Source organism: Neofelis nebulosa, chromosome 2, assembly GCF_028018385.1.
Source record: "Neofelis nebulosa isolate mNeoNeb1 chromosome 2, mNeoNeb1.pri, whole genome shotgun sequence".
Taxonomy (NCBI): domain Eukaryota; kingdom Metazoa; phylum Chordata; class Mammalia; order Carnivora; family Felidae; genus Neofelis; species Neofelis nebulosa.
The window spans coordinates 12,651,865-12,663,889 of NC_080783.1; positions in this window are offsets into that span (position 1 = coordinate 12,651,865).

Sequence of the window (12,025 nt, forward strand, 5' to 3'; positions counted from 1 at the left end):
TGCTGCCTCCAAATGGTCTCAGTGGGAATCAGCTTTCTCCATAGAAACCCAGGCATGAAATCTTAGGTGGATGCATGCTTTTTATGCTCACTTGTAGGTAACAAAGGTCCTATGGCCTCTTTAATTCAGCAAACACATTTCAATTTGGTAATTACAACTGTTCAATAGAATGTGTGAATATTTACTGTAATGTTCATTTAGGGAAAGATTTTCTTTTCACTCCGCAGAGGCTGGTAGGTTGTAGCCCCCTGACTTTTCAGAAAGCTAGCCCCTGTCCCTATTGCTGGCCTCCCTACCACTCCCTTTTGGACGTTCACCAGGGTTAATGCAGACAGAAAGGCCAAAGCGAAAGACAAGAGATGAGGAAGAATCTTACCTACCTGGCAATGCGGATCTGATTTCACATTCTGTGGTCTTGGCAGGCATTTAACCCCATCTCCTATCACGGGTGCCCTTCCCGAGTTTCTCAACTTTCCTTCTGGAATATCCAGCTGTAGTCTTCATGATCTGGGCAACGCATCCTTCTCTGGCCATCGGAACTCCCATCAGCCTCTGATTTCTGATGTTCCTTTTATCCCAGATGTCCTGTCAGTCCTATCATCCTTACAGGTGGCCTTCTTAAGGAGCGTCAGGTGGCTGTGTCTAAAAGTTCCACTTCTATATTATGAGCAAGACTCAAGCCTTATTGCAGAATTGTAGATAACTTCAACACAACCTGTTATCTCTTCTGTCCCACTGTTTCCAGCTGAAAGCTACAAATCCTTGCCTTTAGAGTCCTTAGCATTTGTCAGGCTCGTGATCACTGCATACCTTCTAATGCCTGGAATCCATCTCAAGCTCTCTGCCTGGCTCTGTTGAAGTTTATGTCTTGCATTGAAGGGCAAAGTGTTTGGATGGAGAATAAACTTGCAGTACTCCACTGATTCCCAAGAACTGCTTTATAAAGGAAAAAAAAAAAACACAACAAATCTCTTCTGACCAACATAACCTTGGTCATATTGTGTATATGATATGGGTGATATTCCGTATATTTTATATTTTCACTGTTTTTCGGCCATCCATTTTGAAATACAGTAAAATGGTGGTTTGTGAGCATAATTCATTCTGGAAATATGATTGCAACCCAAAGCACTCGTGTATCAAAACAAATTTCAAGAACCATTGGCTCAGTTGTGTTCACGTGACATTCGGCACCTTGTTCTACTTGTATCACAAGACAGGGCTTATTTGTCAAGTTAAAATTTATTAGAAATGTTTGCTCATCTTCCAGAACACTTGCAGAACAGGTTACTTGCAATCCAAGGTTTTACGGGTACTTTTCAGACTTCCTGTCTTCTTGCTCCCTTGCTCCCTTTGTTGCCTTGATGAAAAAATTCCAGTTAACAACCAGTTTCATGAGCTTTCCTTGAGGACAGAAAAGAGAAGCAAAAGAAAGGAGGAATAGTTTTCCTTCAGAAACCACCACAGGCAATGTGAACAAAGAGAATTTCCCTTTTCTTACCACAATGGAAGACAGAGAAGAAGTGAAGAAAGACGATGGAAGCTTCCTTATCATCACTTCCGGCTGAAATGCTTTCCTAGGTAGGAACATGCAGAGAGAAAAGGGTGCCAAGCAGCTCGACAGAGTGATGATTTTCTACTCAATAGCCATTTTTCTCCTTTCTTGCTAATGAGCTTGATTTTGATGGGGACAGCAATAAGCCCAGTTTAGGGGGAAAAAATTAAAATTCTGTATTTCTTAAACTTATTTGCAGATAGGGTGGGCAATGAACTCTGACACTTGTTGACTGGGGTTCCCGGAATAACTGCCTGAGAAAGGAGAGACTCAGCCATTGGCACTTCACTCTCCCTTCCTTCTGGCCTGAAATGCTAATATATCCCTAAGGTTGGGATCTTGCAACAATGATTTAATAACCAAAAGAATCATGGAGACCTCTCAGCTGATGTTCCAGACTTGTTGCCACAAGAGAAGACTGTAAACCCTCATTTGTTTAAGTGAGTGTGTTTAGGTCTCTATTACAGCCAAATTTAATTCTTAAATCAAATACTAGCTGTGTAATTTGGAGCAGGTTTCATAACCTCTCTAGTTTCCTTATTTCCTTAGTTCCCTGATTTGTAAAATGGAAATCTTGCCAGTAGCATCTCAGACATATTTTAAAGATTAGAAAGCATCACACACAGAGAGCAGTCAGCAGAGTTCTTGATGTACTACAGTGAATAAGTGGTAAATAAATATAAGTGCCCATTACTTATCTTCATATTAATGTGGATATTCCTTAATCCAATGTAGACTCTAAATGAGGCCGTGGCTGAGGGAAATAAGGTATCTTAAGATATCACTGCAACTGGCTTAGAGTGTTCCTAATCAACTTCGAATTTTCAAATTTAGAAGAAAGGAAGGTGTGTTCAGCTACTAGACTTTGAAGTCAGCCAAATCCATGTTAATTAATTCTATATAACAAGAGTGGGTTATTCTGATGAAAGATGGACTCATATCGTAAGTTTAAGAAGGGGTTTACAGTGCAGAGCCTGCTTGGGATTCTCTCTCTCTCTCTCTCTTTCTCTCTCTCTCTCTCTCTCTCTCTCTCTCTGCCTCTCCCCTGCTCATGTTCTCTCTCTCTCTCTCTTTCAATAAGTAAACTTAAAAAAAGAAAAAGAAATTATAGGGGTTATCTGAATTCATTGCAATTCAAGGGGATTTTATAATTTCCATATTTACTTTTGTGATTGCCAGATGTGCTGTTCCAAACTTTTATTTATAACCAAAATTTTCATCTTCTAACAGATGTACACGCAACAGATGGTCACTGCCCTGGTTGTGACCACATAGATTAAAATATATGCCTGTGTGTGCATGTGTGTCCGTGAATATATGCCTATGAAATCTTATTTTGAAATGAGATCATTTTTCTATTAAAACATAACACAGGCAACCTATGGGAGAAGGACTTAAAAGTAAGGGAAGACAGGACTTTTTATTAACTATTTATGGTCACCAATCACAGCTTAAGCAAATGTTAGTTCTCTCCTCAGATCTGATCACTCGTTTTACGTTTTCTAAAAAAAATTTCCTTAAATCTTTTTCTGGCTTCATACTCCTCCTGAATTTCTACCATGGAGACGTCAGGTCTAAGATTTTACACCTTATATCATCTTGGAATCAAAAGCTTTTTAAGGCTGGCCTCTGCATAGCTCCCTCTTCTTAAATACTGCCTTTAGCAGGGACCTGTCATCTCATTAGGCAACTGTTGTCAACAGCGGGAAAAGTTTATAGTGGAAAAGGTTACGCATCACTGCCAAGAACTCATGCAAGTCTCCATAATACCTCCTCCTTCATCTTCAAAGTTCGTATGTAGATATTTGATTCTTCCATAAGACACAAAAAAGATTATGACTCAATTATTAAATTTTATTCAGTGTAGTTCTTTTTTTTTACTTTTTTAAAAAATGTTTTTAATGTTTTATTTATTTTTGAGACAGGGAGAGACAGAGCATGAACAGGGGAGGGTCAGAGAGAGGGAGACACAGAATCTGAAACAGGCTCCAGGCTCTGAGCTGTCAGCACAGAGCCCGACGGGGGGCTCGAACTCACGGACCGTGAGATCATGACCTGAGCCGAAGTCGGCCGCTTAACCTACTGAGCCACCCAGGCGCCCCTATTCAGTGTAGTTCTTAAGTTCTGTTACAATGAAATTTGAATTTTTTATTGGTGCCTAAGTTACTATATAAGGAAACATGGCACCTGGCTTTAGAGAACTCTGACTAGGCTTATGTAGTGGGTCTGGGACACGACCCTAAACAGTCACACGTGTTCTGCATTGGGTTTGGATTGTGCCCTCATGTCCCCATATTGAAATTCTTAATAACTTTTTTTTTTTAAACAAGGGGCTCAGCATTTATTTTGCACCAGACCTGCAAATTATGTAGCTGGTCCTGGGCTCAGTGTTTGACTAATTCTATTTAGTTGGAGCTCTAATTCCTCAGATAAGTTGATTTTCCAGAAGCTAAGTCTTCCGGCAGCATTGTTTCCCAATGGACTTTCCTCTTGATTTCAGGAATCCAATATTGCATTAACAAAGTGCCTAGGGTTTGGGATTTATACCAATGCTTTATAATTGACTTTGTCTTTTACAGTAAAAATAAGTTGGAGTGCCTTCATATTCCTTAAAACTACCATGTATGTGGAAACGCTGTATTTTAAAGACGGTCTCCCGACATCTATATAAGCCATATTTCTCTCCTTTCTTCTACTCATGTAAGGGTCATGATCACTTGTAACTCAAATCTTAACATATAGCAATATAATCAGTGTGTTAAAAAAGATAATAATGAAATTATTTTCAACTGATTTAATAGAATGTCTTTGATGCAAATGCTGAACAGCTTGTTTAAACTGAGATTGAATTTGGATCTTGTAAGTTTCTGGATTCTTAAAGTACCATAAGTGGGACACACTATTTGAATGGTAAGAACAGCTGAAATGCTAAAAATGATATGCTTTTTAATGCACAGAGAGCTCAGATATGACTGTTAAGTACAGAGATCAATTGCAAGTTTCTGTTCTCTCTCCACTGGTTCCTGAGTGAGATAGATGTGTTTCTCAGAAAATAAATACCGCACGTCAATATCACTTGTACCGTGTGTGTCTACAATGGCTTTGAGGCTCCAATATCCTAGAGAAGACTCAGGTTGATGCAATTTAGTTATTATGTGCTACACTTTTTTTTTGTTTGTTTGTTTCAGTTAGTAGTGATTAATGTGCAAGAGCAGTTAAGGTAATGTCAGTTATTTAAAATGACTACATTCATTCACAGATCTCTTCCAGTGAAAGCCATTCTGAGCTAACACGCACAAGCAGTAAACTATAGGTGATGCTTTGTTTGTAGTATATCACACTTTTATTTTCTTCCAACGAGGCATTTATTTGCTTTTGATTTGTCTTTTATGTTAACAAATGTTCCACATGTCCTTCTAAGCTCTATTTTCTGTTCTCGATCAACTGCGTGTTCATTCCTCACAGTTGACAATTTTTCATTTTTGTTCTTTTCCCATTTTTCCCCTTTTCTTCTGCTTCCAGGGCGCTTCACCCTTTTTAGCTCATTCATCTCCTGACAACCTTCCAGACTCCAAAACTTAATAATTTCTGCTCTCCCAGAAGAGAGGTAAAAGGCAGATGTTTTTCATCCCTAAGACCATAATTCCCTTTGTTTCATATTTAGGAGCTCACATTTGCTACCACTCACAGTTAAACGTTCCAAACAACACCCCTGCATTAAGCACCACTTTTATTTATCTTATTCTCTGTGATCTCTAATTGACCTTTCTAATTTGCTTGTTCTTTAAAAAGTGTTCCTTTTGTGAGTCATACATCCTTCTGAGACTTCCTCATTTACAAACACTGCATGCAATTTCAGAAGGTCCACAGGCCCTTGAGGCCAGATCATGAACCGAATATTATGAACACCTGCTCTAATTTATCAATTTCTATTTTGTGGGTGTTGCGCTGTGTGTAGATTTCCTAGTATTATTCACTTTTTCTTACCCACCTTCACTTTCCACTCTGCCAACTTCTTTACCACATCCTTTTCTTTCTCTTTCTTTCTTTCTTTCTTTCTTTCTTTCTTTCTTTCTTTCTTTCTTTCTTTCTTTCTTTCTAATTATTGGAATACTTTTATCATATTGACTTTTTAAAAATTTTTTAAATTTATTTTTGAGATATATAGAGAGAGACAGAACATGAGGCAGGGAGGGACAGAGAGAGGGACACACAATCTGAAGCAAGCTCCAAGCTTTGAGCTGTTAGCACAGAGCCCGATGCGGGGCTGGAACTCACGAACCATGAGATTATGACCTGAGCCAAAGTCGGGCACTTAACCAACGGAACCACCCAGGCACTCCTCCTACTGACTTCTTATCAATGAAACAAGGTAGATATATGCCCTCATTCAACCAATATTAGTTGAGTAACTGTATATGCTAGACATCATGAGGTGTGTAAAACTCAACTGGAAAGAATTTTCCTCTAATAATCAATTAAGGTTAATTGAGATTATTGACATTGCTAATGACTAATATTAACAGAATATATTTTATTTTCTAAGGACTCTGCTAAATATGTTATTACCATTCTTTATCCTTTCATCCTTTTTTTTTTTATTCCTCTGCTTCTTCAACAAGTAAGAGAAAACAAATCGAAAGAGGCTAAGTAAGTCTTACTCAAGGTCACAAATAGAAAACTAATGGAACCTAGTTTCAAACACGGATTTCTCTTACTTCAGAGGCACTTCCAATGTCTTCACACATCTTAGATAGTGTGTACCTCTCACTTAGCATAGTAGTAGAAGTATTTTTGGATTTATCCATCCATCCATCCATCCATCCATCCATCCACCCATTCACATAGGCATACTTCATATAAGGCAGAAGAGAGAAAATTTAGAGGATGCATATAAAATTCTGTGGGAATCAGGGGAAGCCAGGAATTACTTGAACTTTTCCTCATGGAAGAAGTGGCCCTTGAAACATGCCATGAATGATACCTGAGGCTAAAAGTAGGGAATGGTATGGACAATCTGTGAGGGCAGAAGAACTTACAGAAATGTCTGCATAGGGAATGATAGGCAGTTCAAAGTAGCCTGAGTAAAAAGTATGGAAAGTAGAATTAGCAGAGAAAATACACATTGGAAAGTCTTGTAGGCCATACACCAGAGAACTCTCAATTCCAGCCCTCGGGGGTCTGAACTTATTTTTAGCAGTACTGGATGATGGAGCATTTTCAACAGAAAAGGGCGTCCCCCAAGCATTATGCTTTTGGAAGATGGGTCTGGCTGACCAGGAACAGGAAGACTTGCAATGTGTAGAGACTGTGGATATGTGCTCATTGTTTTGGTCATATTTACGAAATTAAGACACAAATGGGAGCGCCTGGGTGGCTCAGTCAGTTAAGAGTCTAACTTCGGCTCAGGTCCTGATCTCACGGTTCATGGGTTCGAGCCCCATGTCAGGCTTTATGCTGACAGTTCAGAGCCTGGAGCCTGCTTCAGATTCTGTGTCTCCCTCTCTCTCTGTTCCTCTCTCTCTCTCAAAAATAAACAAACATCTAAAAAAGTTAGGGGTGTCTGGGTGGTTCAGTTGGTTAAACGTCTGACTCTTGGTTTCAGCTCAGGTCATGATCTCACCATTCATGAGTTCGAGCCCCGTGTCAGGCCCTGTGCTGACAGCTCGGAGCCTGGAGCCTGCTTCGGATTCTGTGTCTCCCTCTTTCTCTGCCCCTCCCCCGCTCATGCTCTGTCTCTCTCTCTCTCTCTCTCTCTCTCTCAAAATAAATAAACATTTTAAAAAAGTTTTGCAAGAAGGCACAAATGATGCACTTCTTTATGGAGAGAGGCCCCGTGAAAGGGAGAATTATATAACTAACTGCTCAGACTACTCAGTGAGTTCTATTCTTTTGTTCAAGGGTAGTTTACACATTCACCTCTGTTCACATTGTTTTCTTTCTCTTTTGTTTTGCATTCTCTCTTGTAGGGATTGCATGCTAAGGACATTTTTTTTTTAAACTGGGCCCTCTTCAACTGCTGTATTTTTGATGTTGTCTCTCTTCCACTCATGTCACCAAGCCACTGCTTTCCTCCCACTCACATGGCCCTAAATTTAACATTGTTTTTAAGTTCTTTTGAAAAGCATTCTATGCTTCTTCATTGATTAGCATCATTGCTGTCTACTGAGTGTTGCCTGAGATCAGCCCACCTTGCCACAGTTTTCACCATTATGTTCCACTTTTCCTCTAAACGTTTCAGAGTTTTCTGGGAACTGATGCATCACACGGGTGCTGTGACCTCTACATGGGCCTTCACACTTACAGGCTAGGATTTGAGACAGACTGTGTGGGTGGGTGCAGGAATTTAGGCCTAATGATGACTGTGTTGGGATAAAGACAGTGCTTGCCCTTGCCAGAACTGGAAAGTTGATTGGTCCAAAAGCAGGATGCTCTGAATCTGTCAGCAACCAGGCAGTTCTGGAACAGAGAAGGGACAAGACTTTTAGGATCTTTGATAAGTGTGGGTGCATGAGTGGTGACAAAAAAGAAATATAATTATTTGAAAAAGATAACAGCAACCATAAACTAGCACAAATTCATGCTGAGTGGTTCCCCAGGAAAGCTGTAATTTGTATAGGGCTTTTTGTTTGCTGAGGGGTCAGATCTATTTAAAGTTAAGTGCTGGGATCATCAGCCTTATTCTTTTTGCTGCATTTTCACATCTCTTCTTTTGTTGCCCTTTGGACACCCTGCTCACCTTTTGGATGAAATACCACACGTGCATTATTTCAAGATCTTGTCACACACTCTGGAGTTTCATAGGGACCATATCTCCTTGGCAGATCCAGAAGAAAAAGCAGCAACTTCTCTAATCTAGATTTTCTTTAGCCAGTGGTAGCTTAGTTACCTCCATGATTTCTAGAAGGTTGTGCTATTACTTTCCTGAAGAGATGTGATTTTCGTGAAAAGCATTATTACATTATTGTCATTTAGTATCCTTCTAAGTTGTTTTATTCCTTTTTTTTTTCCCTGTATAGTGTAACACTCGGACAATTGCTTAGAAATCTCTCTCTTTCATGCAAAGGAAATTCCTTGAAGGGTTATAAAGAGTTGCCATGCAATTGCACTATTTCACAGAATTCTATAAGATGTTTCATGTCTTAACTTGTTCACTCTGCTCCGGAATCTTATTTCCCATGTCAGGCAGGGGGAAAAAAGGCAGAAATACCGGGAAGAACTTGAGGTCCACATAGTAGGAAATAGGTGTTAAATGAAAACCCTAATCCTTTCTTAGACCGAAATGATAAGAAATGTTTAGAAACTGGATGATTTAGGGGCACCTGGGTGGCTCAGTCGGTTGAGCGTCCAACTTCGGCGCAGGTCATGATCTCACGTTCCGTGAGTTCGAGCCCCGAGTAGGGCTCTGTGCTGACAGCTCAGAGCCTGGAGCCTGCTTCGGATTCTGTGTCTCCCTCTCTCTCTGCCCCTCCCCTGCTCATGCTCTGTCTCTCTCTGTCTCAAAAATAAATAAAAACATTAAAAAAAAAAAACAAAGAAACTGGATGATTTCCCTCTTTTTCTTGCAAAGGAGTTAACGAATTTATTACATGCATCAAATAAGCAATAAGTTACTTGCACTTCGGTACAATAGCTTTTCAGTAAAACATCAACAACCTTTGCCTCCAAATGTCTTCTCCTTTTGCCTGCCTTTCCTTGAGACAACAGTCTTACTAATGCAGCAGACTGAGAATGACATTAATGAAAATACTTGGAGCCCAACTGGATAAGATAGTGGGGTCTGCCTATTTGAAAGGGTAATGTGGAGAAAAACACTCTGCCATTTTTTTTTTTTTGGTCTGAACAAAAGCCAAGTTCTTATTGGTCACAGGCAGTCTGACCAGGCTTAAAAGTTGTAAAATGGGAAGTTGAGAATGGTGGTTTATATAGTGTCCATATGTCTAAATTTTTGTGAGTCCATAGTTAAAATATTAATGTTTATGTGTTCTAATAACAAAGATCATTTAGCCTATAAATATTTCTTTTACTAATCTGAAAAAGATTTCACTGAAAACGTCAGTTCCTCTTTGAAACATTTAGAGAGGTAGAGAAATTTACTGTTACTAACAATCCCTAATTATTGTTGACAATGATACTAATGATAGTCAAACTTCATAGAAAACATTGGTGCGCGTGGGTGGCTCAGGTCATGATCTTTCGGCTCCTGAGATCGAGTCCTGCACTGGGCTCTGTGCTGACAGCTCAGAGCCTGGAGCCTGCTTCAGATTCTGTGTCTCCCTCTCTCTCTGCCCCTAACCCACTTGCATTCTGTCTCTGTCTCTCTCAAAAATAAATAAACATTAAAAAAAAATTTAAAAAAACTTTATAGAAAACACAAGTGTCATGACCTTGTAACTATCGCTGAATAATGATATATAGATTATATATTTTAAACCTGAATAATTTGAGCTCAATTACTGCCAAACTCTCTTAATTCAAGATACCATTTAAAAGAGCTCTTTGATTTTGTTGTCAAATATCAGCTACTCGATATAGATTGAGGTTATTTATTTAATTTTTAAAAATGTTTATTTATTTTTGAGAGAGCACAAGTGGGAGAGGGGCGGAGATAGGGGGACAGAAGATTTGAAGCAGGCTCTGTGTTGTCAGCAGCAAGCCCCAGGGTGCAGCTTAAGCTCATGAACTATGAGATCATGACTTGAGCTGAAGTTGGATGCTCAATGTACCGGGCCAACTAGGCAACCCTTTATTTATTTATTTTTTTGCTAAATAAGCTTTACACAGAGCACGGAGCCCAACACAGGGCTCCACAGGGCAAAGCCCAAAGCAGGCTTTGCACAGTCAGCACAGAGCTGGACGTGGGGTTCTATCTCACAGAACCATGAAATCATGACCTGAGCCGAAATCAAGAGTCAGACGTCCAACAGACTGAGCCACCCTGGCGCCCCCTTACTATCATTATTCTTAGAGCCATTACTATTATATTAGTTATTATAATCTAATGATTTTGTTTCATGAATACCAAATAATTAAACTTCTTAACGATCGCAATTGTTGCTGTACACTTCACAGACTAATGGCTGCAACATCCCTACCAATCTCTCCCATCCCACCCTCTCCTAAGGGCGTCATTTTCTCGACTAATTGAGATGATTGCTCTGAACGACTTCCTTTGAGTTATAGGTTAGATAAAAATCGGTCCAATAAAATTTTCCTAAGCCCTTCTTTTATTTTGGATACACATTTTTTAAAGGCTGTTTGCTGTTTTCTGTCGTTTTAGACAATGTGAGTATATACAACCGCTTGGGTTTGGGATTGTCCCCCTTACTAAGTATATTTGATGGAGACTTCCAAAGATAATTTAACTTTTTATTGGCTTGGGGTGTTTGTTATTTTCCACACAAGTCACCTCGAAAGAGTGCCACTCTTTCATGAAGTAAGCTCTCACGCAGTCAAGGTGGAATTCGTACATCTCTCTCTCTTTCCCCTCTGACTCCCCACTCCACCCCCTCCCCCCCCCCCCCCACCATACACCTTGGGCTACACAACGGGGTCAGAAGGCCGCCCGTCACTGAGTTTAATTTTTTTCCAGTCCACCTAGGCAGTTGAAGTATTTCCTCAAGGAAGTTTTCATTCAGTTGATGGCCTGAAGGGTTAAGAAAACAGAAACGCATAGTATTACTGAGTTGTTGTTATGAATGTTTCCAAGGAAACCATACCAGGAATGTTTAAGTGTCTTGTTTCTCCCCAACCCACAGGAGTGTAGCTTGTTTGAGGTTTTGATGTCCTCTTAATTCCTGCCGTAGCTGCTCTGTGGTAGGGTTTCCAGTGGCGCAGGAATCCATGGCTGGAAGAGATGACGGCTCACCGGCCCACCACGTCCTCACTGATCCATCTTCCTCCTGAGGAGGTTAAGGGCGGTTCGGAATCAAAGAGAGGTTGATTTTGCGTTTCATTTTTAAAAATTCCTTTAATTTTTTAAATGCTCAATATAGATTAGTTTTCTCCAACATGCACATTGGCAGACCATCTGAATATTTCATCAAAAATAAATAATAAATGAATTTGGGCTGCAGAGATCATTAGGAGAGAGAATGTACATGATAAATCATATCATGCTGTTTTACGAGGTGTTTTAAGGGGCACGGGAGGGGGGAGGGACCTACAGTTCTGTGATTTCCTCTGCTGTAAGTGGCTATAAATAATGTTTAAAGTTATTTCATTTTTCTTGAAATTTTATGCATCCAAATAAAAATGAAATAAGGAAGAATCTGAAAATAATATCCAAAAGTTGTAACTTGATTGAACATGACTTAAAATATTTTCATAATTAGATTCCACAAGGCAGTACATCCTTTCAACATGTTTCCCCAAATGACGTGAAGCCAAAGGCAACCCAAATAATTTTCAAAGTGAATAGGGACAGAAAAATCTCTTCTCTCTCTCTCTCTCTCTCTCTCTCTCACTTTG